General features: G+C 40.3%; 1 protein-coding gene across 1 annotated transcript in view; it reads right to left on the bottom strand.

Moving 5' to 3' along the window:
• The window catches only part of Kek5 (leucine-rich repeat, immunoglobulin-like domain-containing kekkon 5 protein), a 211,029-nt gene that overhangs the window by 23,002 nt on the left and 161,177 nt on the right, over positions 1–26,850 (bottom strand). The window contains exon 5 of the mRNA XM_083035532.1: positions 20,654–20,729. The gene's annotated coding sequence lies outside the window, so the exon portion shown is untranslated. The remainder of the gene's footprint in view (positions 1–20,653; positions 20,730–26,850) is intronic.

Genomic DNA, 26,850 nt, shown 5'->3' with positions numbered 1-26,850 from the left:
TGCATTGTGCATAATGATGATCGTGTTAAAAAGTAGAGGCAGGCGCCAACGAGATAGGCGGCCAGGCGCCGAGAGGTCATTGGAGGAGCAATGGTCGGCTCAGGGTTGCAAGCGATACCATATCATAATCGTAATACCAGTTAATACGAACGCGTCGTGTATTCAGGACAGGGTATATCGCTCGCGCGAGCGTTGCGACACGAGTGCGGTGCAACGCAGTCGGAATAACAGGTGCGTTTCTCTACGTGAAAGATGATGAGTGGAGAGGAAAGAAGAGATCTCTCCCGTTCGCTCTTTCTCTCTTTCTCTGTCTCTCATTGCGGATGTGCGTTCGGTCGAATGTCGACGGTGGTAGTTGGGCGGAGCATGAGTCACTCACAGCTGTCCTCCACATATGAACACGCATGCGAGGCATTAATCATATCGAGAACACCCACCTCCTCGAATTATCCCCTCGGATTTCTCTCCCTCTCCAACCACTGGAGTCTCTCTTTCTACCTCTCTCTCTGGCTCTCTCGCTCTTCGGCTCTCCTAGTGCAAGCTCGCCTAGTGCAAGCTCGCTCAGCCTTCGCAACGTCCACAGATCATGCACACGACGCATACACGATGGACCGTCGCCATGGAGAAAAGGACTAGGAAGAGAGGTAAGAGAGGGGAAGCGAGGGTGAACACCTACGACGTGCGCTTGAAGTCGAATTTAATGACGATGTCCATCATAGTTTGCGGTCGTGAGAACCTATCTACCTATCTACAACGAGGGAGCGATCGGACGCGTCTCACTTTCGCAGCCTTTCATAGATTGGTTTGCCGTCGCCCGACCGAACTTTCTCTTCACCGAAGGACCTCTCGACCGTGCTAGATCGATTAATATGCGCGCGGAATCCACCGACGCGACGAGAGGGTGCGCGGCAGAGAATAAAGCCCTTCTTCCTTTACCTAACGGAATCGGAAATGACTTCTTGAGAGATCTAACTACGGAAGGGTCTTCCCATTCTATGGATATGTATGCATCATGAATTGAATCATGGAACCTCCTCAATGTGATCAACTTTATTAGTTCCTTTTTGCCTAATTATGCATGAGCTTACAACTTTTTTTTTCTTTTTTGCGAAATCATTGGAAAAATGTGTTCACTATCAATTCCGAATTGGATTTTAGATAAAGCACTTTTTTTCATATTTTAACTTTTAAAGCGCACAGCATGGGAAAAAGGCTAAAGGCTATTTCTATCGGTTTCCTTGAAGTTGTTAGACAAGCCAAGATGTGAAAAACGAAAAGGGCGGAAATTCGGTAGATACAAGATTTTCTCAACACAGTTTTTAACCGGCGAACACGAAGTAAAGTGAGAGAAGGCAAACTTCCCCGTTCTCACGTGGGAGCTTCCTTTGCCGAAAACACGATCGCCTCTCGCGTACGTCCATTTCTCAAGCGACGACGTTAAAAAGAGCAAGAGAGAAAGAGAGAAAGAGACACGCGCGGTTTACCTTCGCGTAGACATCGCGAAAACACGCGATGCACTGTGTACATACGATGGTATCGATCGCAGGACGTCGTACCGGCGGCATCTAATACTCGAGAGTCGAGAGCATCGCCCGCTACTTCCGAAGAAATCACGCCGGGAATGGACAGCTATTGTTTACGGTAAATAGGTATTATGCCTCGCAAACCACGAACATATATATATACACACACACACATATACAACATCACGTGCGGTCTTAAAACATTATCGTGAAAATAGGCATTGGATCGATCATCGATTTAGAAAGAAACATTAATAATGAGAATTCTAAGAATCGAACAAAACAGATGTCGAATTTGTGCGAACGAAACAAGTTTTGCTCAGGCTGTTCGCCAATTTATGAATTTAACTAGATTACCTTGAATCTCGTAGGCGGCGGTACACCTTGGCATAAAAACAGCGAAAGCTGGGCGCGCGAGTCAGGAAGAAATATACGTTTCTCAAAGGAGGCCAGGGACGAGTTATCCTCGTTACAGGTCAAACGTGTAAATGTCACGCTGGCCGTCTTCGTCCTTACGTTTTATGTGTATCTGCTCATCTCCGGTACTATATGTAGTACGCGCAAATTGACCGCTCGCTACATCGACCCTTTATGGCAAGCGTTTACGAGACTTCAGCGCTGTCTTGTTAACGCGCACGAACGTAAGTATAAGCTCGATAACACACGGATGGCCTTTCTCAAGGCGATCGCGAAGAGTGAAAGAGGCGCGATCAATGCGAAAGACGAAGATATCATCTTAATTGATATACGCGCGCGATATTTTCAACGCTAATTCTTATCGTGTGTTTCTAATCCTAATTTAGAAAGAGAAAAAATAGAAGACTTGAGGAACGATTCCTTTTCCTGATTAAAATATTAAAACACAAGAATGTCAATCTCTCTTCATCGTTAAAGTCTTATTTTTAATCGCGAGTTTATTCATTTACTGTAGATATTCAATTGTCATGCGTTAATGGATTACATCTTCTCAAGGATATTACCATATATTACCGTATCTGTTGTTGTAACCTTAGATCCCTTAGGTATCTGATACGTCACTAGTGACTATAGAGATTCACATGCAATGATTATATCTTTACGGTAATACCATATAGGTATCGAGATCTCTTTTAAATTTTCAACCAGCTGTCAGCTTAAGTTCGCGACATGGAGTGTGTTTTGTTGTCGAGTCTCCTTGTATGGTACCTTACAGGTATTGTAACGCAATATCCAAAACAGATTTGCTGCAAGTTTAATGTCAGACAAGAGGAGCGCATGTTACACACTTGATCTCACAGTAGCGTGATATACCGTATTGTGTTAACAAGATTCAACAAGATTGGAATATCGCGCAGAGTGACCATAGCGAGAGGTCATGGAATACATTTCAATTGTTTCAAATAAGCGCTTATTATCATTAAAATGATTGATCACAAGCGAATATTTTTGAATAATTTTCAAAACGCTGACGAACATCGAGCTCTGACGGAAAGAGTACAAGAAAATATCTCTGCTCATCATAAAAACATCTCACCGCGAAAATCATAGTAAAAGCTCTTTGTAAGGCCGCTCACAGCTTTCTCAAACACAAGTAGATATATAAAAGTAGAGTAGAAAATACAGCAAGGCGAAGAATGCGCCTTACATATGCAGAAGAGAGGGCCAGTCTGCTTTGTATCGTAGTGACCCGGGTTGCAGGTCGTTGATCTGACCATCTCGTCGCTCTTTGTCTCTCTTCCTCTATTTTCATCTCTTTCTCTCTGCATGCGCAGCGGAATAACAGAGTGTAACGTGGCTTCGACTACTTCCCGATAGTCGCTTGCGGGTACCTTATTATGCTACGCGGGTTCTCGCGAAATTACGGTGGCCAGCCGCGACCTCCGTGCACATCCCCGGTTCTCTTTGAAAGCCAGCCTGCCGATGAGTGTAAGAGGTATCGCGCGATCGCGCTTGAATACGAATCGTATGATTTGTGTCGCGTTATCTGCGCCACGCCGACCATTTCGACGCGGTTGAGGGCCAATATTGGCTCTTTCGATAATAATACGTGGACACTGCTAGGATCGTGTGACTACGAGCGAGAAGCCATTCGATCGTTTTATTACGCATTGCCGAAAAAAAGTAAAGTGTGTGTGATCGAACAAATTTTGCGGCGGTTTAAAAACCTTCTTATTCATTCTAAATATATCTCACATAGCTATACAGAACTTGCAGTACCTAATTTATTCAACAGACTCTCTCTGTAAGCAGAAACTGTATATTATTTTTCAATTATTTTGTCCACGGAAAATTGGCGTTTGCGGTAATTTGTAAAAGAAGCCGTAGCATTATTCATAAGTCACTTGTGAAACGCAAACTCAAGTTTCTCTTTTAAATAAATAAAGAGTCGATACTGAGAAAAATTTTCTGCCCTAAAAATCAAATGAAGCACCGGCGTTTTTTCATTTTGTGAAAACTTCCGTATAGGAGTATCAAGATCTTTCCGCTGTGTAAATTTCATGAAAATTATCTCCTGCCCCGAGGCATTCCTAAGACTTCACCAACTAGATTCTTACTTTCTTAGCTTGAAAAAGATGAAGATAGAAAATTAAAGCTAACCGCTCGAATATCAAGCATAAGCTCCGTTAAAACTCCATCAAACCATCGAATAACATTTAACGATTATTAATTTAATGTTACTGTACGTAATAACGTGTGTTGTATATTTTTGCGCGCACAGTTCTTAATAAACAATAAATCGAAAAAAAAAAAGAAAAAAATAGTTGCTCCGAAGGAAACGCGCGTCTCACAGCGAGATGTTTTACTCTCGACGAGGATTATGCTTATTTATAAAACGACTGGTAGACTCGCGAAGGCATGGAAGAAGCATGCAAGCACGTGCGACCGGCGACGTCTTTCCACGCGTGGGTGCGCGAATATACGCACGCTCGATGATTAAATAAACAGGCGCGCGAAGACTTGCCCCAGACTCGACGGCGTCGCCGGAAAACATACTACTGTCGCAATGCAAGTAGTCAATCCAGATGTTGCCTGCTGTCAGCCTAACCGAAATGTTTTAGTTTACATTAAATGGCGATAGAACTAACAAAATGCCAGAATAAACGAATAAGGCACATAATCGCGGAATTGAATGGTATACTTTGTTGTAAAAATTATTTCGAATCTTTTTTATGTGTATCTGCATATATTTGTAAAATATTTTACATCGTATTTTCGAGAAAATGATAAAAAAATATAGATGATTTTTTCTTGTCTTACAAATAAATTCTGTCGCAGTTTACAGACTCGTAAAACTCCGTAATATTGTTGTTCGGATCGAATTGTGTAATCGATAAAAGATCGGTATCGTTCGCTCTCCCGAGATGTTTCTCAAGAAAAGAAGGAAAAAAGGAGAAAAAAAGAAATAAGTCTTTTATTTTACAGGCGATGTAATTTGCTTCTTTTGATACCTGTAAAAAACGCGAGCGCAACGTCAAGCCTGCGGTGATCAAAAGAATGACAAAAATCATGGCTTAGCGTGCCATTACTTTGTACTATTGAAAATAAGACCTCTGGGGGAAGCAGCGCGAGTGCGAGACTTCGTGGCTTTTAGTTTTGAGTACCATGGATTTTCTCGTTTGCCTTTAGAAATGTGATCTGAAAAGGGGGACAAAATTGAGATTATCGCGTCGCGTTCTGAAAGCAGATTTAACCGCTCGAGAAATGAACATCTCTGAATAGAAAAGTGTGTTCTTCCGTTGACGTCGACTGAATTAAAATGTACGGTGTACATGAAGAATATAAATGCAAAATGAGGAAAAAGCGGGCAAATATAATATGCGTTCGTTATTACGAGCTAAATGTTATTCTTTAATGCAAAAAACGTTAATACTTTCTTTCAATTATATGTGGTATGGATTTTTTTAGTCGATTATAGAAACAGGTTCTTTTTTTTTCTTATAATGTAGAGAGTCCATTAAGCGCGCGATTTTATGCATCAGAATTTAATGAGTTCGATTTAATTAAAAAATGATCAATTAGATACATTCAAGTATATCCTTACGTGTACATTACCAACATATACATACGTAGCGGAAATAGAATTTAGAGATAATAAATGGCGGTAAGAGAATTTATTAAAAATTTCAGAGTACTCGTTCCCGACCACTCGAAGGTCTCGACAAACTTTCCCGACTGTCGCTGATGCTTTTGCTACAGAGAAGCAGCAGCAGTCTTGGTCGCGCGGGAGAGTTGCATGATTACGACGTGCTTTTACAGGAAAAGAACGAGGTTAGCAGCTTAGAGAATTACACGTCGGACGCAGCACGACGGTATTCGCATTTTCTACAAATTCCAACTTTGCGCACTACTGTAGAATGCTGCCGGATGCTGTAATGCGTTCGCGCTATGCTCTCCACGCGTTGCGTTCATCGACGGAAGGTCCATACGAGCCATTAGACGCAAAAGATGGGTGGTATAGAATAGGGCGAGGAAGGAAGAGACGCGGAGTCTGAATGAGCGCCGCGCATTTCCGCTATAACAGTGAATCATGACCGCGATACTCTGGCTCTAGATACTAAAGACAGATAACCGAAACGTTGTTGCAGATAGAGTCGAGGGAGAGTCGAATATATCGGCTCGTATAAATCGTTGATGGAGAGTATCTGAGTTTTATGAACGCGGAATTGCCGTGAACGATTGTTGTTACGATGGTCTCCGTTAATCCTTAAAACCCGGCCGATACGAAAATGTACATTTTTCGCTTAATGAACAATTACGCGGTAATAGTTAGACGGGTGCTAATAGAAGATACTAATGATGAAATATGAAAATACTCTTTACGGTATTAATTAATGATTACTAATGATAATATATATATTCGAATATACATTGGAGAAATATATTTTCTGTGATGATAAAATATTTCAATATAATATTTCGCCTGCCATAAATCCTTCTCATTTCGGGGCTTGATAAAATTTCTCCGAACAAGTCTGTCCACATTTTGCGACTTGGGTAAATTGATAGTAGCGAATATTACGTCCAGGATTCTCAATAATACGCGTTAACGAAGCGAGTTATGAGACTATAATATTACAATACGATAGAGCTAATGGTATATCGCAGTAAAACATAATATGGCTAAAATTTCACAGACGAAACGACGAAATGTCTCACATAGTAACAAATTATTACGATTATCATTCAAAGTGTAATAATAACTTTTGAATTCTATTATCCTGCGTATACGTGAATCGAGCAATAATTCGTCATTAAATTTTATATTAGTATGCCTTTCTGTCTCTCATAACAATAACGTTAAAATTGATGGTTTTTAGCAAATTTAGTCTCTTATCCTTGCGCTGTAAAATTACTGCGAGTTCTGTAAATAAGCAAACTACAAACAAAAAACAAAAATTGAAAAAACACGAGTAACGCTAGTGTTGACGTTGCAATAGTTTTGCATTTTTTTCTTTACATTGTGCGTTAATTCACAGTTGTGAGATTATAAGTAGCAAGCGACAATTATATGTATCCAATCTCGTTTTATATTTATTTTAAAAAGACGATATATTTCTGAAGCAGATGTTCTATCGCTGATCTTATTAAACCGTTGATCGCGAATACGCCGACTGCACGTATTTATTTAAACTAGGTGCATCCTTCTACGCAATTTTCAAGATTAGCAATTGCCGGTCTGTATTCTATGAAAGTCTCGTATTCGAGTGCCACGGATGCATGTATACGAACACAGAAGCGTACGCGGATACAATAAAATATGAATAGAAAAATGCGTGCGCCAAACGAGACGCAAATATTATATAATAAATATACATGCTACGTGGAAAACAATAAAAAAGCAGGAAATATCTGCGATCCAATATTATGGATGGTTCTTCTCTTTACCATAAAAATTGTTTTCTTCGAAAATATATTTCAAAATTGCTGAAACGAAAAAAAGAGTCGTGTGCCGGGCAACTATATATTTACATAATAAATCGAGCGATCGTATACGATATTTGCCGTATAATTATATATACAGAGAAATGGGAGGACCGCGTATAGTCTCGCAAACATTAGCAGCCTCGATGATATACCATCATTTGGATATATTCGAGTAGCGGGCATTTTAATGTTACGGTTAGCTGGTGCTATAAACAAACCCACCATATCCTGAAATGAGCGCGTGATGCGAGCTGCGCGGAATTACTGCCAAGCGTGATTAATTAGCGGACGCGGCCGTAATTCCCGCATCGTTCTTTCGCGGTTCTAAAATGCACTGTTGTACATACAACGTTGCCGTGCTATTTTGAAATACAGGTTGCCCGTGGCAAGTGATATAAATCAATAACTCTCGGGAGCGACGGAATTATATCGAGCGCACCAGTTTAAATTTGATACCCCTCAGATATCGAAATATGTGGGCGTGCGTAAATCTATTTTGTAATTTGCTACGGCTTTAGAGTGTGACCCATATAAAAATCGCTTTAGATAGCTAAATAGGGGAAATTGTAAAATAAATATTAGTGTCGGGGGGGGGGGGGGGAGAAGGGGGCTAGAATTAATTTTCAATTTTGATGCACTCTCGCGAGACAAAAAAAATACGACGATACATATTTCTTCTCGCGATAGCTTACTTTTCCGATTATTCGGAATGTAATACGGGTCGTTAAGCCGATTAGAAGTCCGATGTACAAAAAAAGATACTGCAGCAGCAGCATTATTCATACTACTAGTATTTTCACGACAGTTTCGTGATTAGTTTCAGCAAATTTCGTAACACGTTGCTCGTGCAAGGGCGCCTTGACAGAGAGTATTGGTTTCATCAGAAGCTCCGTCACAAAAATTCATTAGCTTTGTATAACCTGCTCGGGGTTTGCTACTTCGGGTTTCTGAACTCTGCGGACTTTCTCCACGTTGCATCCATGTATTTACCGCTGCGATACACAGAGTTACGTTTGTGTCGTTGTCGAGAGGATTGCCTTTCCGTGCCAGTTTCAGCAGGGAGAGACCATTCGCAATTAGTGGAACTTCAAATACAGCCATTTTCCGATGTTTGTCGGCGCCAAGTTTACTTGCCTCCTCGTTTGTTTGAGAAGAAACGAAAGGAGAGCGACACATATATGAATGCCGCAGTACAATGGAACACGGACAATCTGATTGCGAGCGTCGATTATCCGGACATTCTCCGACAATTGCACGGACGTATATAAATAGATTTATATTAAAAGAAGATTCGTGTAATTTTCCTCTTTAATTTAATTTGCGGGAAAATAGAAGATGTTATGTGCACAAGGAAAAGCTATATAGGTATATCTCGAAAATATTTTTAATAAAATTACGACGTGCTTTCGCTCAAGCTCTGTACATACCTCTGTCGACTATTGTTCGCCATACGGAAAAAACATGGTATACCTACACGCGAGACGCTCCCGAGTGTTAAAGAGAGCCGGACGAGAAAAGGGAGCAAAAGTTTAATTGCTCGATTATCATGACAATTTGGACTCATTCCGCGGTCTTGGCACGGTATGCTCGCCGAACAGCTTCCGTACGCGCTCGGTGCATAATGTAACGTAGGTACGTACGTGCCCTATGCGGGGAAGGCGCATTTAGAGTCGCATTACATAGACAGTGGTCGGCGGCGGAGTGACGCGGCGTAATTGCCACGGCAATTACTGCCGACACATTTCACAACGCGATGTAACACAGCGAGAGAGAAAGAAAGATGCGCCGTTTCGTTACACGCGATTCAAATTTTTGGTGTTGGTCGACACACTTCAACCTCGGCGAATGGCGTGACGAAAACGATTGCGCGGTAAAAAAAAAAAAAAAAAAAAAACAGTCGCCGAATGTTGCATTCTATCTGTTGTTGCACCAGATGCGCATTATCATCTCGGCGCACTCCACCTTCCTCCGACATGTGTTCTCGCAATTAATCCGGAAATTAATCCGCACCACCGAGTTGGTATCCTAAATATTTATTTTTCCGATACATAGCGTCTTTTCAACGACACGAGAACATTAACGTCTAGAGCCGGATAATATTTTATGTAAACATTCCGATATATATATAATCTTATTTTTTTAATTAAAAAAAATCTTGTTGCAGTGAAACTCTTCTTTACACAATCTGTACAGTAAAATTGAACGATAAACGAATAAACACGCGACTGAATGCGCAACGTTGAAAAATTGTATTTATAAAATTCACGAATAATCCATGGAAAAATAGGGGGCGAGAACTAGCAACGTCCAATAGGAACCGAAACGCAACGGTGTATGCTAAACGTTGGGGGAGAAAGAGGGAGGGCCCGGAAATTACACGCTGTATCTTTTTCTGATTATAATTAATGAACTGGGTATCGCTAGTCGGCTTATATGATGAAGCCGCGCCGTTCCTTCCGGACGGCGGATATTTAGCCACCTACACAGCCGTCGGAGTTATTATTGTCGGGTCTAGTAATGATGCAAACCTCTGCGCACAGCTAAATCTATTTAACGGCACCCGAAATTTCGGCGCTATCTTGCCGGTTGTGTGTGTAGTCAAACGCATCCCCCTCCCCTGTACTTCCGCCCGCGGAAACTAACTTGCCGTCATTTCCGGTCGGTGGGCATAGCTGGTAATGCGAGGCAAAGCTTGTTGCACTGTAATAACGCCAACTAATTGAGATTGATCTGTAGATTCTCGAGCTGGTTAGCCGACGAAAAACATTGCCGCACGTTCGTGCATTTATTCCGGGATGTATGCATGTGTATGTGTGTATGTATGTATGTATTGAGCAAAGGATTACAACTGTGATAATGTATCACGTGAATGACACTCGCGATATCGCGTATACGACTGCAAATAAAATTGTGAGATTCACGGATTTGCGTATTACATGTGTTTTCTCTCTCTCTTTCTTTCTACTGTGCTACAATATTTAATATCGCTCCATAGATCTTTGTTAGCATTCAGATACACCAGACACCGTAATTTGTGTTTCTGATGCTTTTTAATATACATATGTTCAAATTAATGTTATATTCGCAATTTACGAACGTTCGTTTTATATTCTATATAAAACGATACAGAAACTTGATAATAGTGTAAAGTAGTTGATGCGAGTTTTATGTAATCAATAACGTAACAAAGGGATTCAGGACAGATCGAAGATATTAGAATATCGCACGAAAGTTTCCTCGAAGGAGTGAACGTTTCATCGATCTTATTAATCCTGATCACGGCGTGGTCTTCAATTTTATCTTCTTTTCTGTAAACTCCTTCGCTCTCATTTTTCTCGCTCAGCTCCCCTTTTGGGCGCTATTTGCTTTCCGAACACGCACCAGCATTTTCCTTCATCAAACCATCATTATTTGAAACCGGTTATCAGCTCCACGAGCGCGATATCTACTTCAAAATCTTTATAAATAGCACGAAATCTTACGATTATTTTCGCTACATGTTCGAATATGCGTATTTAAAAAAAAAGCTAATCACGCTGTGCGATATGTTAACATTTTATTCACAATATAAAATTCAAAATATAATTCATAATATAAAATTCAGGACAAATTTTCGCATTATATATAAAAATTATTAAAATTTTGTTTTGATTTCTATTGAAAATGATAAAAAGTAGGCTTTCAATATATTAATTATCAAATTGTCAACGTTATTTAAAATATTTTAACAATTTTAATAATTTTTATCTTCAGTATATAGTGTGAAATTTATTTCATGTCTAGTAAAAGATTGATATATATAGCTAAAATAATTGTTCTTTTTTTCATATCAATTAACTATATAATATACTTTGCGCTTTAAGTCATTTGTGTAGTATATATATAAATCGTAGAATGGTCGATTCAAATCAGATAAGAGCGATTGATTAATATATTGAATTATCTTCCGAAAAGATGATAGAAGTACCATAGTAATTTTTTATTAATTTTGACTGGCAGTACTGTAGTAATTAATCATAATTCTGCTAAAAAGTTGACATGGTTCTTGTTTTACCTCCCGTTAACTGGGACACGTTATGGCATATTTTAGAACAGAGAAAATAACAATCTCTGGTTAGATAATAAATTTTGTCACTATATTTAGTACATCAAATTGATTAATTTGATGTGGTATATTAAACTATGCTGATTATATAATATGCAAAGAAAAATACAAAATTAAATATTAAAAATATATATTTTTTTTTATATTTTAATAAAATATAAAATCCTTTAAAAAAAATCTCTTTAGTTTAAAATGTTTAAATATTCAGCTAATTTTTGATATATCTATATAATGATTAGCTTCTATAGTTTTAATAGAGCAAGGGAATGAACAGAAATAACGAAATTCAATTGTACTTGCTGAAATCGTCGATCATAGACATGATCAAGCATAATAAAGCGCGATATAATGTGATTCGGCAGGTATTCGATCAATTGTGTTGCCTTCGATCAAACACGCCGTGGTCCACCTTTGACCAAACATCGTTAGCTGTATTGCGTCGCCAAGTGTGCGGACGCTATATAGTAAGGAACATTGTACAACACACAACGAACGGATCTTATAGTGTAGCGACATAATCTCACGACAGATCGGGACTCCGTGACCTAGTATTCACAATACCCGGGTGTATACGCCGTAATCTTTGGTAATCAACCCTCAACCCACTTCGTACGTCCCTTGTTCTTTCCGCCCGTAATAACGTCCACTTGAGAAAATTACCGCGCATACTCGTCTACGACGGATATAGAAAGCTCCGGGTTTCGTTCCGTGTCTCGTTTGCAGACGCGGATAATGACGCCACCTTGACGCCGTCAATCTCGAACCGTAAAATTCGCATGCAAAAATAATCCTGGGTGCGCGCGAGAGAGAGTTTTTATTCTATTCCACTATTTTACATGTAGCTATCTTTTCACTCGCGGGAAATAGCTGTATAGAGGTATTAAGTAACATCGGTATAAATGAATTAGCACCTATCGTTTGCAAAGCTAGGCGAATCGGCAGCGACAAATGTGTTAGCGGATCTTAATCATGCTAATGGCAAACTAATGGCGGTTCGCCACGTGTGCCTACGGATCGTTGGAAAATCTGATTGACGTGTATACGTTGCACCTGCTTTGCGGTGACGCATGAGCTCGATGTGGTCGACGCAAAGCAAGTGAAATGTCTATATGCATCAATGTACACGTGACTACGCACACGTGATGCTGGTTCGATGAGATTTTCCATGGTTTCTAGTGCTATCGCGTCTATTCATCGCTTCTTCAAAATGAGAGATTGTTGCGAATCGAAAATGCCAATATTCCTCTCTCCAGAAGATAGTTTAGTATAAATATTTAGTAAAATTTATATACATATAAAATAAACAATTCGTTTGCGCGCGCGCGCGCGCGCGCGTGTGTGTGTGTGTGTGAAGATCAAATAGCAATGTAATATAATATTCAAAATATTAAATAATTAGCTTGTACAGCTAATTGTTTTGATACGTTCACTTGTAACAATTTTGTAATATTTTTAATTAATATCCAATTATATATCGCTATATAAAATATTAAATAAAATATCATTCAACTTTCATCAGTATCGTAAACGTTTAAACGTTACAAGCTGGGTTGCACACTCGCGCATAAACCACGCAAAAAAAGTGCTATCTATGTATACCACCAACAAGAGCGGAAATTTATCCTTGACATGGGGTATCCCGCTGTTACGGTAGTTATGAATAGAGAAGTAGCGAGAGTGCAAATGGAAATGCAACGCGGTTTGCCGCGTGTTGTCCCAATAATTTGGGAATCTTGTCGAAGTGGAGCGGGTGTATACAAACTGCCACACCTCGCCGTCTCGTAATAATAATCGTGCATCGTCGTTTCCGTCTCTTTTCCTTATCCCACCACCGAATGTCAAAGTCCCTCCCTCGTACGAGGGAGAAGAACGCCATCACCCGTGCTTGCGATGCAACAAACACATAGAAGAAGAACATAGATCGTGCGAATGCATATTACGCGACGGATTTTATCAGTTGCAATACCTACCAGCGCATCCTCGGAATGTACAATACGCTCTGGCGTATGCAAGACATAAACAATGCGATTTCTCTCGCGTATTTCCGCGACGCGGGTATAATAATTTGCGTACGGCACGTGTAGAGACGAGTGATGAAATTGGAATTTATTAGACTTTGCGTCACAAATTTGGATTTAAACCCGAATTAATGGCTATACCATGATCGCTGTAGTGTCCTAAATTTGAGCTTGGTGAATAACACTAGCGTTACGGTGTCAATTATTAATATCTCGAAAAGATACATTTTTTAATTCAAATTCTTCATCCCCCCGATAATACGTTTGTGTGATTTAACGATCGGAGCATCACGACGGACGTGTTTATTCGTTGCTTTGAGGATTCACTGTGGAAGATGCTAAAGCACCATTCTGTAACATTGGAAATAGCGGATTGAGATGAATGCAACGGAGGGAATACCCCGTCGGATTCGCGGCGTATCTAACGATCAAGACTGCGTGTAATGAGAGCGCGCCGGTGAATTCATTACGCGAACGAAGGAGATCGAAGAACCGCGCGAGCTATATTGTTCGCTTTCCTTTCGGCGTATCTATTAATCCCGACAGCGGTGAATTTTCCGTAATTGAAGTGGAGAGTTAACTCTCCAGGCATAGCTCCTCGGGATCTTTACATTTTGCTCGCCTTGTGTTCGCTACAGTCGTTTCACGAGCGCGGTATCCGCGCGGTGTGAAATAATAATAAAGACCGGGAATGTAGGAGAGCGCACTCTCTCTCTTTCTCTCTGTATCAGCGAAGAGAGAGAAAAGACATCCCCTATATGGCAGGGTCGTGTACATTCATGGGGAATTCGCGTCACATCGCATACTACTAAGACACACGTTGTTCTTGCAACGCGGACGCGGGCGCCGTCCCCCACGTTCTTTAACACTCTTTTCGTGTCCCTCGGAATCGCCTTCCCCGACCCTCCCGCTGCGGCTATTCGCCACTCCATCCTGAATGTGTTTCTACAGCCGTGTGCTTTCCGACCCATGAAGATCGCGCCGGGCGAGCACAATAGGTCGTCTCGACCGACCCCTTCGCCATCTCGTCGCGGTTCACCCTCGAAGAGCCTCGCGACGCCGTCGACGAAGCGTATACAGGCATACGTGCCGACACGTTGACGACACGTCTTGTCGGTACATCCGCCGATTAAGGGAAGGACGAGCGGCAATCCTGGTTTAACAATGTTCGACGGGTGTTGATCGCACGATAGCTTGCGAGGCTTTGCGGGGATGGTTCGAAAGGAAGAACCAAGCTTCTCTTTCGGAATCTCTCTCATTTTAACACCGTACACTACACCGCGATCAATATTTTCTATGAAAAAAAATGTATGACAGTTCGTGATAAAAAATCTCTATAAAATTGATTGTTCAAAAATTATTATTTAACTGATTGTTCATCTTTGACGCTAAAAAGCGAAAGAAAAATTACACATTGAATTGGCAGTTGATCTAAATTTCTGAAAATTGAGATCAACGATGTTAGACGCATTTTAAAACATCTCCGCTCCAAGTGCCAGTCACCATAAACACGTCTCGGGGGAGGCAAAGATACACGACGTGCTTGACATAGATTGAATCGGCAATGGTTTTGTAGACGCTTGTCTTTTTAGATTTATCCGGCGATATGAGTGTGATAGCGCGCACGTGCACAGGAGGTGAAGAATTGCAAACAAGTCAGTCTGACAATGAGATAAATTCGTACATTTCCTTTTATAGTAATCGAAAATATAAGAAAAAACAAATTCTATATATATACAATATATTTTATATAAATATTCTTTCTCTTCTTCTCTCTTTTTTTAAATTTGAAAAGATATGTATATTTCTAGTACAAATACATCAAAATTAATATTTTAATTAATCAATATCAATATATGAAATTTCCTTTCTCTCTCTATCTCTTTTTATTATTTTTATATAATATATTACATCGTTAATGGTTATTATTAACATCTTGTTAGGTTGCATAAAATGTATAAAAGTATTGTCACAATTGGTAGCTGAACGAGAAATTGAGAGTTTGACAATTAGACACGCGTTTAAAACTTGCCTTTTAGAAATCTAGCTATACACGAAGCGAACGTAAAGGAAGATGCGCTTTAGAAATTTCTTTTTCAAGAGGGTGAATCAAGAACATGAGGTTCGGGGGCTGTATGCGTGTGTTCGCTTTGTCTGGTTGATGTGAAAATAAGGGACGATAAATCGCTGCTCTTTCGGACGTGAAAGGAAAGTGTAAGAGGTGCTCGTCGTGCTCGCGCTGACAGAAACGCCAAGTGAGGCGCCGAGCGACGATTAATTCAGCTTCGTTGGCTCAGAAAAGTGGTCCCGTTCGCGCGAAACTGGCGAAGATCGCGATCAATTGGGCACTTTGCGTCACTTATTATCGGCGCGGATACAGCAGTGGGGGACGCGCCATTATATAGCTCCGTAATAATACTTTCAATGCGCTTTGCTAGTCCTATCATATTTTATAAGAGGCCCGATCGTTTCTCACGTACGTTCGATAAATTATCGCCTTGTTGAATCGCAGTTACATTCATCAATCTTTCATGAATGTGTACGCAAATGTCCAAAGATTTTTAATCGGTTTTTCGATCGTAAACTGAATATCGCGATAAAAAAAAATGATTTTATCCAAACAAGATATGTAACGCAAGAAATATGACGATCTTGCTGGAATTAACAAAGCACAACGGATCACCAGACGTAATGCGTTATTTACCCAACTTTTTCGCACGAACTGCATACGTGATTACGGCTAATTAAGTAATTAATGGGCGCCTGGAGACTATACCGTAACGTCGTACGTCCGCGGGGCCGCTTTAATTTAAATAGATTAATTCCCCGAATTTTCAGGGATATACATACGAGTTCACCGCGGTATTTTCTATTAATGGCTCATTTGGCGCGTTTAAACCGCGCCGAGCGATGTTTTATCATCGTTCTGATATAGCTATGCAAATAATCCGTGTAGGTATCGATGTACCAATTGCGGCTGGCCGCGACAAACGCCGAAAGCCCAGCTGCAGTCTTGCATGTTTCGGGATTTGCCGTCGATTGTGTTATCTCTCGCGCATTTACCTTGCATGTATATATATATATAAGTGACACAAGCGAACGATATACAAATATACACTGAATAATTCGTAGATTACACACAAGTGACAACAGAAATAACAGTGATAAAAGTATTAATCTTTTTATCTGACTTGTATGATAATTAGAATAAAAGTTCATTTGAATTTTAATATCTGTCAACACTTTTTATAATTTATAGATCATATTATTATTCTCTGTTTTATTATCAGCTATTGTGTATTTAGTACGACGAATTAAGAATTTCAAAAATCATGAAAACCATTGTAAATTACTTTGCAAAAATGAAATGGAGCTGAAAAGTACACATGCCCGGGTCTCGTAGGGCCAATCATCTCGTGTCAATCATTTGGTGAGATCCTTTCACTATACTGTTGAGTAATCGAGCCGCAAGTTCGATCCTTTCTCGGACATATTCCACTCTGCGGTCGCCAGTAATCGCGTATTCTCATTCCCGACAAGGTAGATAGGTAGAGGTATTCATGTGGCCGAGCCGCTCGTACGCGAGCAAAACCGTATGGCCTTATCTGGGAAATAATGTTTCGCGTGTATCGCATAGCCGCGGGTTTTTCCTCCGTCCGCCCGTCCGAAACTTTCACAACTGTTGCAACACACATACACACACGAATTGTATATCCCGGTGCGATTCCACTCGGTCACGAGGACGCATATATACATATATATCGTTGTCGAGGCATGCCATGCCGTTGGTTCGCACTTCCCATTGTTGGCGGCGAACTGTATTCAAGTATCGAACCGCGATAGAGCGGCCTCTTTTCCACCTTGGTGGTGCCGCGGATATTAAGGTCAACGCGCGATCAGGGAGGACCGATTTTCCGTATAATTTCATACGGTATTACTGCTACATTACCACTTGGGCGAGGACTTTAGAGCGCATTTGCGTTCCCCTTCGCTTTTCGAACGGCATGTTAACGAGTTACATTGTCATTTTCAACGAATATATAATATCGATGGTTCCCAAATGACGGGGCAAATCGCGAGAAAAATATCTATCGTTCAGATTTCATTTGATCGAAAAAAGTTGATATCAGTATATACCTTCACGGAGGTAAAATTTTGATATTCCAGAAGCTCCCTGTATAAATAACGCACTAAGTATATATTAGAAAAAAAATATACTTTTGTGCATTTTTCGAAAAGCTTCAGTTAACATTACAATGCAATGTTTCAATAGATTGTTTTAGCGTTAGGAATAAATTCTAATATTCCGAATTGATTTCAAGAAATGACATATACATAAAAATATATTCGACCAATAATTTAAAATTGAATTACACGTATTTGAATCTTTAAACCGACTTGCTAATATTGAATTACCCTGAAAATACAACCCCGAGATAAAATAGCTATTTCCACGTTCAAATTTCAATTTAATGAAATTATCTGTATGGATTTGAGATAACGTGAAATAACCGATGAAGAATATAATGATTCAGATGGAATATCTTGCCATCGTTAAAAATACATATCGTGTCCTTTCTGTAATCCATGCAACCTAATTTCGCAGTTACATTCGCAACTATAAGGAATAAAGGGAAGGAAGAAGCGCCTCGGGACGCGAATATTCCGCGCAGCCGGAGCTACGTTAAAGTTACGACCGGGTCTTTCTCTTCTCCTCGAGGATGGTGAGAACATATCTCTCGAAATGGCGGCTGTGACAAGTGGCGCGACAAAATTCTCTCGCGTGGTGTCGATACAATATGGTTACATTTCCGTCGCGCCGACCGTACACATCCTTTAAATCCATCTTTACGGCACTGTGAGACGACGTGCGAGATCCGTCAAGATGACGGACGTTCTTTAAATTCACCGGAAGAGAGGAGGGGGAGGAAGAGGCCGGACGACTCCCCAAGGATACCGAATGTGCCTCCACGAAATGAAATTCTGGCCGGTGCGCGCTCTCTCTCGCTCTCTCGACTGTAAATCGACCGGGATATAGACGAACGAAGGTGTAGATAGATAGAGGTATACCTATACGCGTCGAAGTAAATGGAGAAAGCGAGCGAATGAGCAGGCCACCGAGTCGGCGATCGAGCGAGACGATCGAGATGTAATTGGCATCGCCAGAACGGTCGATCAATTTAAGATTACGACGCACAATGGTATGCGCTTGATCTTCTCCCTTAATTGCACGATACCGAATTTGAGCGCGTGTGTTGAAAGTAATTTCATGAAATCGCACAAAGGACCGTTTCTCGCTGCTTAGCCGAGATTACGCGACACACGACGTCTGAGATGAAACGTCTTTTCTCATTCTCGGCGGATTTTATCAGATTTAAAAGAGGATTAGAAGTTAATTTAATAATGCGTTCTCTCGGTGATCAAGTTTGGATCTTTATAAGGATTATAATGGATTCTTTTCAAACCTCTGAATTTTTGAGTATTACATCTGTTGTGGCTATTATGTATACGTGTATATTATGTGCTTGTGTTAAGTATCGACCAAGTGTTTAGTAAACGCGACGGCAATCATTACTCATTGGATATTTCATGAAAATTAGATATAGATATATATCAGGTATCTATATGCGTTGCAGCGGTGCGTCAACGCGTGCTAAACGTGAGATATTAAATACATAATAATGAATTGAGTGTTACTTTGCGCGGTAATCCGTATGTCATTTCTACTAATCTCGATTCCCATGATTACTAGACCGTGAGTCGGTAGCACTATTTCAAAATTAATTGCATTTCCCACGCGTATTACATAATCATTATGCATATTATTAAATTATAATTGATATAATCATCGTTATTGCTACCGATTTAATACTGATAGATTTAATCACATTGATTGACTAATCTGCAAGATCTCTTTTTTTATTTTATAAATTTACACGCGTACGCGTTGAAACATGATATAATATAATCAAAATAACATAATTTATAATAATTACATTTTTTCCGGACAGTTTGATTAGCCATCTTATAAAAATGTTTTCAGTCCTACGCAAAGCGCAAAAAACAAATAAAGAGATAATATATTTTTTTTAAATCATATTTTAATATAAAAAGTTTCAGTATGAATAATCTTATGAGAGACGCGTAAGTTCACGTAACTCGGAAACTTGTGCGAAGCATTGATGGAAGCATAATCTTCGACCACCAGATAATAATGCAATACGCGCTGTACATTTCATACATAGCGATCATATTCAATATTCCATATGAAGTACATAGTAGAAGTAGTAGTAGTAGGAGCGTATACGTCGAAATGAAAAAGGTAACTGCGTGCGCACGTTAATTAATTGGCTTGACTAAATGGCAAATACCTCGTCCGCGAAATTACATGCATGCGTCAATAGGTAAGCCAGAAACGCCGGCAATCGAGTCGATCGTTGAGCGTAAAATCGCGCGCAGAGATCTCGGTACTCTCCATTTCTAGCCGCGCAAAGTTATAACCGCGTGCAATGTTCGTGAACGCTGATAAATTAAATTTCGAATACGAGAAAAGCGTGTCCTCAAGGTATAGAGATCTGGGACCGTGAGAAGCTTACGCTCTGAAGGGACTGAACGAATAAATTGACCGATAGTCCGCTTTCCGATATTAAACTCGTTGTTTTACCGATGTTAAAGAGCTTATCATCAAGATATCGAAAACCGACGCGATTATTATTATGACGAATTGACTAATGTGTGAAAATAATTTTTCCTAATAATCGTATAGGGGGGAGAATAGAGCGATATCTCTCCTAGGGCGATAAGGTAATATACGAATTTCCGAATTTGGTGTGCGCGCACACATGCATCGTCACATTACGCGCGGTATTTCAGATGGACGCTCACGTTCGCCAACGTGCAGCACGTTGTGACAAACTCGTTACGGTATTAAGTACCCTCGGGAAATCTTTCTTTTGAACCGCGTGGTTAACGAACGTCGTAATGGAATTACCGCATCCGCGCGGCAAGAATTTGCAGCTCGTTGGCCGCGGCATATTAAGTGGCAGGCAGACAATTAAATTTCAAGTCACCCGGGCTCGGGGTCGATTTAACGCGTTACTTACCTACGTGTCGAACTGGGGTAGTTTCTCCTGGACTACTACGTGGACGGCACAATCGCGTCCGTCAGTGGTCGGCATCCTAAAATCAGACGAATGAATAATATTAATCATACGCGCTTACTTAGACGTAGTTTACGCGACATAAGTAAAATCCCGAACAGAGTCTTCGCATCTTCGCGTGTCACGTCGAGTCGACGTGTACGGCATGTATACATACACATTTTACAACGTGCTATTTTAATTTCTCCACGCATCCATACTTTTCAAAGTATATTAAACTTATGCGTTTTTTATGCATTGCATACAACAACGCCGCGCGCGTATCTCGGTGCTCCCTTTGAGATCCCTCCGTTAATACGTCAGAGCGGGGTAACATCATCACTGCAAACGCTACTAAGGATCGTTACACACACATTACAACCGGCGTCTCATTCGCTTCCGTAGTTGAATCTCATCGCGTGAAAATTGGAAAAGTTCAAAGCGCTCGTCGTCGCCACTGGCGTGATGTTAAAGAGAAGGAAGGCAGAGAGTGAGAGAGCACAAGCAAAAAAGAAAATTCGCCGAGAGGTCGTGGATAAAGAAAGATAGGCAGAGAGAGAGATGGGAGAGAGGAAAAAATGCAGGATGAAAGAGAAGCCGCGGGAAATATTGTTTCCGCGGCTCGGAGCGATTGCGTTCGATTTTACGGAATGCGGCAACTCACGCGGAAGAATCTATTGTGCGAGAGAGGAGTTAAATCGTGTATATTGCCGCAGTATATACGATTTAATATGCGCGAGCACTACGGCCGCCTCGTTCGTTGCGCCGCTCGCCGGCTTCCGATACCGCATACCGGCCAATTTTAATCGGACGTCGACCGATTAATCCCCGAAGCGAATGGGAGGCGCCTGAAGTTTCGCGTTTAAGTCAGATGTTATCTGTAACCAAGCCGTGTTCTCCACGATCGGCTTATCTTTCGCAAATTTTTATGCGGTCGCAACCATGCTAAATTAAAAAAAAATTATACATATATTTATTATTTACATTATTTTCTTATGCAGAAAAATATCTCTCAACAAAATATCGTCATATTCCACCATGTACAAATTTCTCTTGAAATTTGTACGATATATAAATGTTTACTTAAAAATGCAAACTCACGCGTTTATCGCATAGATTAAAGAGGGATGTCGCGTCTTGCATAATTTGCTACTTTTTCTACGCGAGTTACTTGTAAATAATAAGTCGATTATACAATCAAATATTAAATCAGTGTCTTATACTGAATTAAATCTGATGTCTGAAATCTGTTAATCCAACGCGAGGATTTCATGATGTTTCCTAGCTTTCGCGGTGACAAGTACGAGCCATTCCACTTAAATAATCACGCGACATTTGCCTAAATTAGCGCCCGTCTAAATTATGCGAAATTCCTTCATAATTCACGTTCCGTCATGTATCACGACAATTCGTGCAATTTGAACCGAGCAGAGCGTCCTATATATTCCCCAGTATCGCTGAAAATCGCGTAATAGAGAGATGACTCCGGAATAGAGAGAAAGACGTCGCTCTCAATAAACCATTGCAATCTCCGTAGCTTTGCCGCCACTTGTAAGGAATCGCGAGTAATTAGCAGTAACTAATTATTCGCGGTTACATCCGGCTTCGCGCGAGGTATAATCGGTTCTCCGACAGAGAAGCGAAAGGTTCCAGCTCTGCGTGGAGAAGCCTTACAGTTTGCTCTTCTCTTTCCCGTTGACAGCCCACCTCTCCCTAACGCTGTTGAGCGTATTAGGCTTCGCGTCGCTGTGTGACAGCGGCTTATCCAAGCCCTGTCGCCGCCTTCATTAGTTAGACCACAATTAACGTCGACGGGCACTACTACCCCCCGCCGAGAGCGTTCCATATTTATTAAATAACTGCGAATACGTCGGTCGATTCGCGCGAGAGAGACGCCTCGCTTAGAAAAATGTTTGTTCGCCATCGATGCTACGCACCGTGGCTGGTTACCTCCTCGAAGTTCGATGAAAAATTTATGAAGAGTCGGATTTACGAGAGACGACGACGAGGAGGAACCCGTGTGCTTAACGTTACGACGACGGTGGCGCGAATGCAGACAGGAAGGAGGAAAAACGTCAGACGAACACAAAATTCTCCTCATACCATCGTCGACGCCGCGACAAGAGACGATGGAATTTTTATAACGACACGTTTTGCGCTTGGGATTATTTTAGGGACGTTCCCGCGGGAATTGAGTGGGCGCTCCCTCGCGCTTCTGTAAGCGTGTTCCGTCGAGAGCCTGCACCCGGAAATGAATTCGCGTGTCGACAGCACGTACTTTCGGTATTTTTTTCTTCCTCTTTTTTCATGTTGCGCGAGACGTGGCTTGCTAATGTGAAAAACATGATGTAAAAACTTGCGTACGGAAGTTTATATTATTTTCGGCTTATCTGCGACACCCGAGGAATGCGTGATATATAATAAAAATAAAAGCCGCGGCTAGAGTTTATCGCACTCGCAATAATTTAATTCGTAATTAATTGGCATTTTTCCACCAACTTTTCCCGACGTTTATGAAATATCGTTGTAAACGTAGAAGCGAGTATAAACACTGAAAGATAATCGATAAGTCGCAAATTCGATTACTTTTCAATTGGTGAAAAACGAAACACCATATATGGTGTGAGTTTGTTGTTGAAAAAATATCAAAGTGATCGAGTTTGAATTGTACGAGTGCTCGAATTGTAATTTGCAATTTTGTTTCAAAATAGTGAGAATACGCGAACGTGAATAACCGCGAAACTATGTAAAATAATTAATAAAATGCAAATTCGGTTAGTGTTTGATTGACAAAAAAATAAAACGCAAAGCAGAAAGTCAATTGAAAAACTGTCGAGTTGATCGAACGGAACATGTGCTGGAATTGTAATTTATTTTGATTCAAATGTTCTTGCACACATGTGTGTGTTCTATTTTTTTTTTTAAATAAATCTTTAAATTGTAATATTAGTGTTCATGAGAGAGTACAGCTGTATCGAAATTAACGAAGACAAATTTAAAAAAGTTTTACAAATCATTCTACAAGTTTACTTTTTATTATACAAGTTGCGAAAATCGCTCGCATCGTTTTTTTTGCTCTATTCTGTTTTGGTAGTATACATACTAGTATACACTTCGAGGATTTCAGGATTATCCTAAATCCTTTGTTGCTTTGGAAGCCGAAGGATTTCTCGAGGACCTGCACTGAATAGGTGCCCTTCAAACCTTCAAAGGTTGCAACGAGGTCTGTGCAATCTCTCTCAGACCGCCTTAGCCTCCTTCAATAACTCTGAAATAACGTCCTCCACATATCCAGTGTCCTAAAATTTGTAGACTCATTCAATACCCAAGAGAGGATCGATATTAAAAACGTGGATGGAATATAATGGAGTTTTTTCGGAGATATAATTTTCAAGATTGATTGCGACGTCTACCGGTCGAGAAATACTTTCATTTCCGAGTATTTTGCAGGAAATCTCTGTCGAATCAATTCCAGCGAAATGCCGGATAAGAACTCATAAAGCTAAACGCCGCGAAACACTTATACGTAGCGACGGCACGCGGAAATGGAATCGTCGCTTTGTGAAATGTAGCGATTCTTCCGCCACATTTGTTCCATCAGGTTGATGTACAAATCGAGACAGCCTCAGTCTAGGCCATTGGCGGCTATTATTACCCGTCTAATCACTCGGCCGGCTATTAAAACACGTTACGATCGTAATATGTAGGTACACGTGTACGGGAGCGGCCATTGCAACGCACGATCGGAGAGCTTGATAGCAAGTTCCTTCCCTCGCTTGATACGCCTTATCGCCGTCGGGTCGACAATTACAGGACAAAAGGCCGAGAGAGAGAGAGAGAGAGAGAGAGAGAGAGCTGTGTGGTCCAACGCGACCTCCAGCCCGGGGGGTTAACTCGGACCGAAGCGCGTTTCGTCATTGTTTCACGCCGAGGATGGACTCTCATTGTTCTCCCGCGAGCCCCGCTCGCTATGCGCTTTCAACGGGGGTGAAGGTAAACGCTTCCAGGAATCCTGGCTCCCGGAGAACTCAGATGTGAGACGACGGTATGGCAAGCGGCCGGACGAAGGTGTTCCCTTGCACCTATGTGTTCCCTCCTGTTCTCTCCTGCTCCGCTTCGTCCCTCATTTGTAGCCAACCCCGTACATGTAGGTCAGTACTCTCGAGATACGAAATAGCGTCGGCGGTGAGCGTGATACTGAATTATTGAATCACTATAGCCCCGGTCTATATCACCGCAGCGCAATAACAAGATTGTACATCCGCCATTACAGCTTCCCGTCTGGATAAATAGCAGTGGAACCAGCCGTCCGGAATCATTTCGGTGGTGAGCGATGATTCTTAGACATCGGATCAAAAATCGCGGCGATATGTGAAAGCGAATATTAGAATATTAGTTCGCGATTAAAACAATCCGGAGATTTCGCTTCTCTCGTTGATGTCGAATAGATATTGAAGATTATATTGACGATTTTATCTCGTTTATCAACTTTGCACTATAATAAAATACGGTTCCTACCTGGTACTTAGAGAAGATAATATAAGCTTGCTTTAAAAAGATTGGAATGTTCATAAATTATTGATTTTGATTCTGATTCAGGAAACAGTGTAAAAATAGTTATGAAAAATTGATGAAAATATACGTGGAAATGCGAATGCTATCGCGATGCCGTAAGTTATCGCATTAGAGTGGAATTTAAAGAAAATATCGTAGTGTTTGTGCTGCTGATTTTAAGGAAGCATCGACATCGTCTGTCGATACCTACGTTTCTTGAAATAACATCATTGGCCTAAATTCAACAACGAGCGCAGCAATCATACATAATGCATTTTCCTTTTTTACGTACAATCATGGCTCAAAAAAAGTTTCCTCAAATATTGTTAATAACATCATTAATAATTGTGATAGGTATTTTTTTAAATAACGAAATTTGTGCTTGTCTAGTTTCTATTAAACACTTTCCTTCTCCTACCGATCAACATTATTAATACGGAGAAACGGTGTTGTAATTAATAGTAATTTCAAGTACCAGTCGAATTTCGATATACTGTGCCAGAAACGATAATCGCTACACCTCAATGAAAACATAATTATCAGATTGCCGATAAACTAGTTATGAATAGAGTTACATTGGAGAGATTAGAATAGAGTAGCAATATAAAGTATTAATATACAAATCGATATCACATGTGCGAGATTGATGTATTTCTCTATATATGTACGACTAATTCTAATCTTTCCATTTACAATCGACGAGTAGGATTCTGGAACAAAAGCCGAATATTGTCAACTGTTACTGACTGTTTAATAACTGTTAATGGCAAAAATATGTACCACTGAATTACCGTTGTATAAAATTAAATTGTTACTTAATGCTCTTTCTCTCGTATATTCCGAGATTCGATATTGATTTCACGTCAATTTTGGATGCGATGTTTTCGAACGTAAACAATTTTGTGGCTTAATTTCCCATAGCCCACTGCACCGGCAATAATTTGATGGAATTAGGACATTGAAGATTATTATTTGCTTTTAGTATCGTCTGTGTGTGTGCATATCATAGGGAAATAAATGAATTTATAATGGAATGATTTGTCCCCTTGTATTATGTACATGTGTTAAAGCAGAGGTGTTTATTTATTAATTACGAATGTATCACACGCTTTATATGAGATCACCGTAAAAAGACCCTTTTCTCCATTGTACTATATGATTAATAATGCACTGCAGATTGAAATATTTTTATGTTCATTAGCTGTGACTGCGTAATGAATTATCGCATACGTCGATAATTTTATAGAGTTCCTAAAATAATTTGACTGATTGAATAATCCTGTATTAAAACGAAATAACATGTACATTAAATATATCCTGCCAATACATCTGATACGCTTTTCACAAATATTATTCACTGATTATTAGTTAAAAGATTTGAAATCATGCCGTTCTAACCTGCATAAGGCAAATTTAGTATGATAATTAACGAAAAATCTCATCGACAGAAAAATATTCTTTACCACACTCTATTGGAAAAAAAATTAATTATTGAGAATACAATATTTTTAAAACATATGTAAAAGTTTTCCGAGAAATCACGTAACAAGAATTTCAAACAGAGTTTTCTCTCAATATGAGAATATCTTATGAATATCACTTTTTTA

Source organism: Prenolepis imparis, unplaced genomic scaffold, assembly GCF_030444845.1.
Source record: "Prenolepis imparis isolate NDT839.2.m4 unplaced genomic scaffold, iyPreImpa1.0 SCAF_4, whole genome shotgun sequence".
NCBI lineage: Eukaryota > Metazoa > Arthropoda > Insecta > Hymenoptera > Formicidae > Prenolepis > Prenolepis imparis.
The sequence above is the reverse complement of the archived record's forward strand: the minus strand, read 5'-3'. Positions and strand labels throughout refer to the sequence as shown.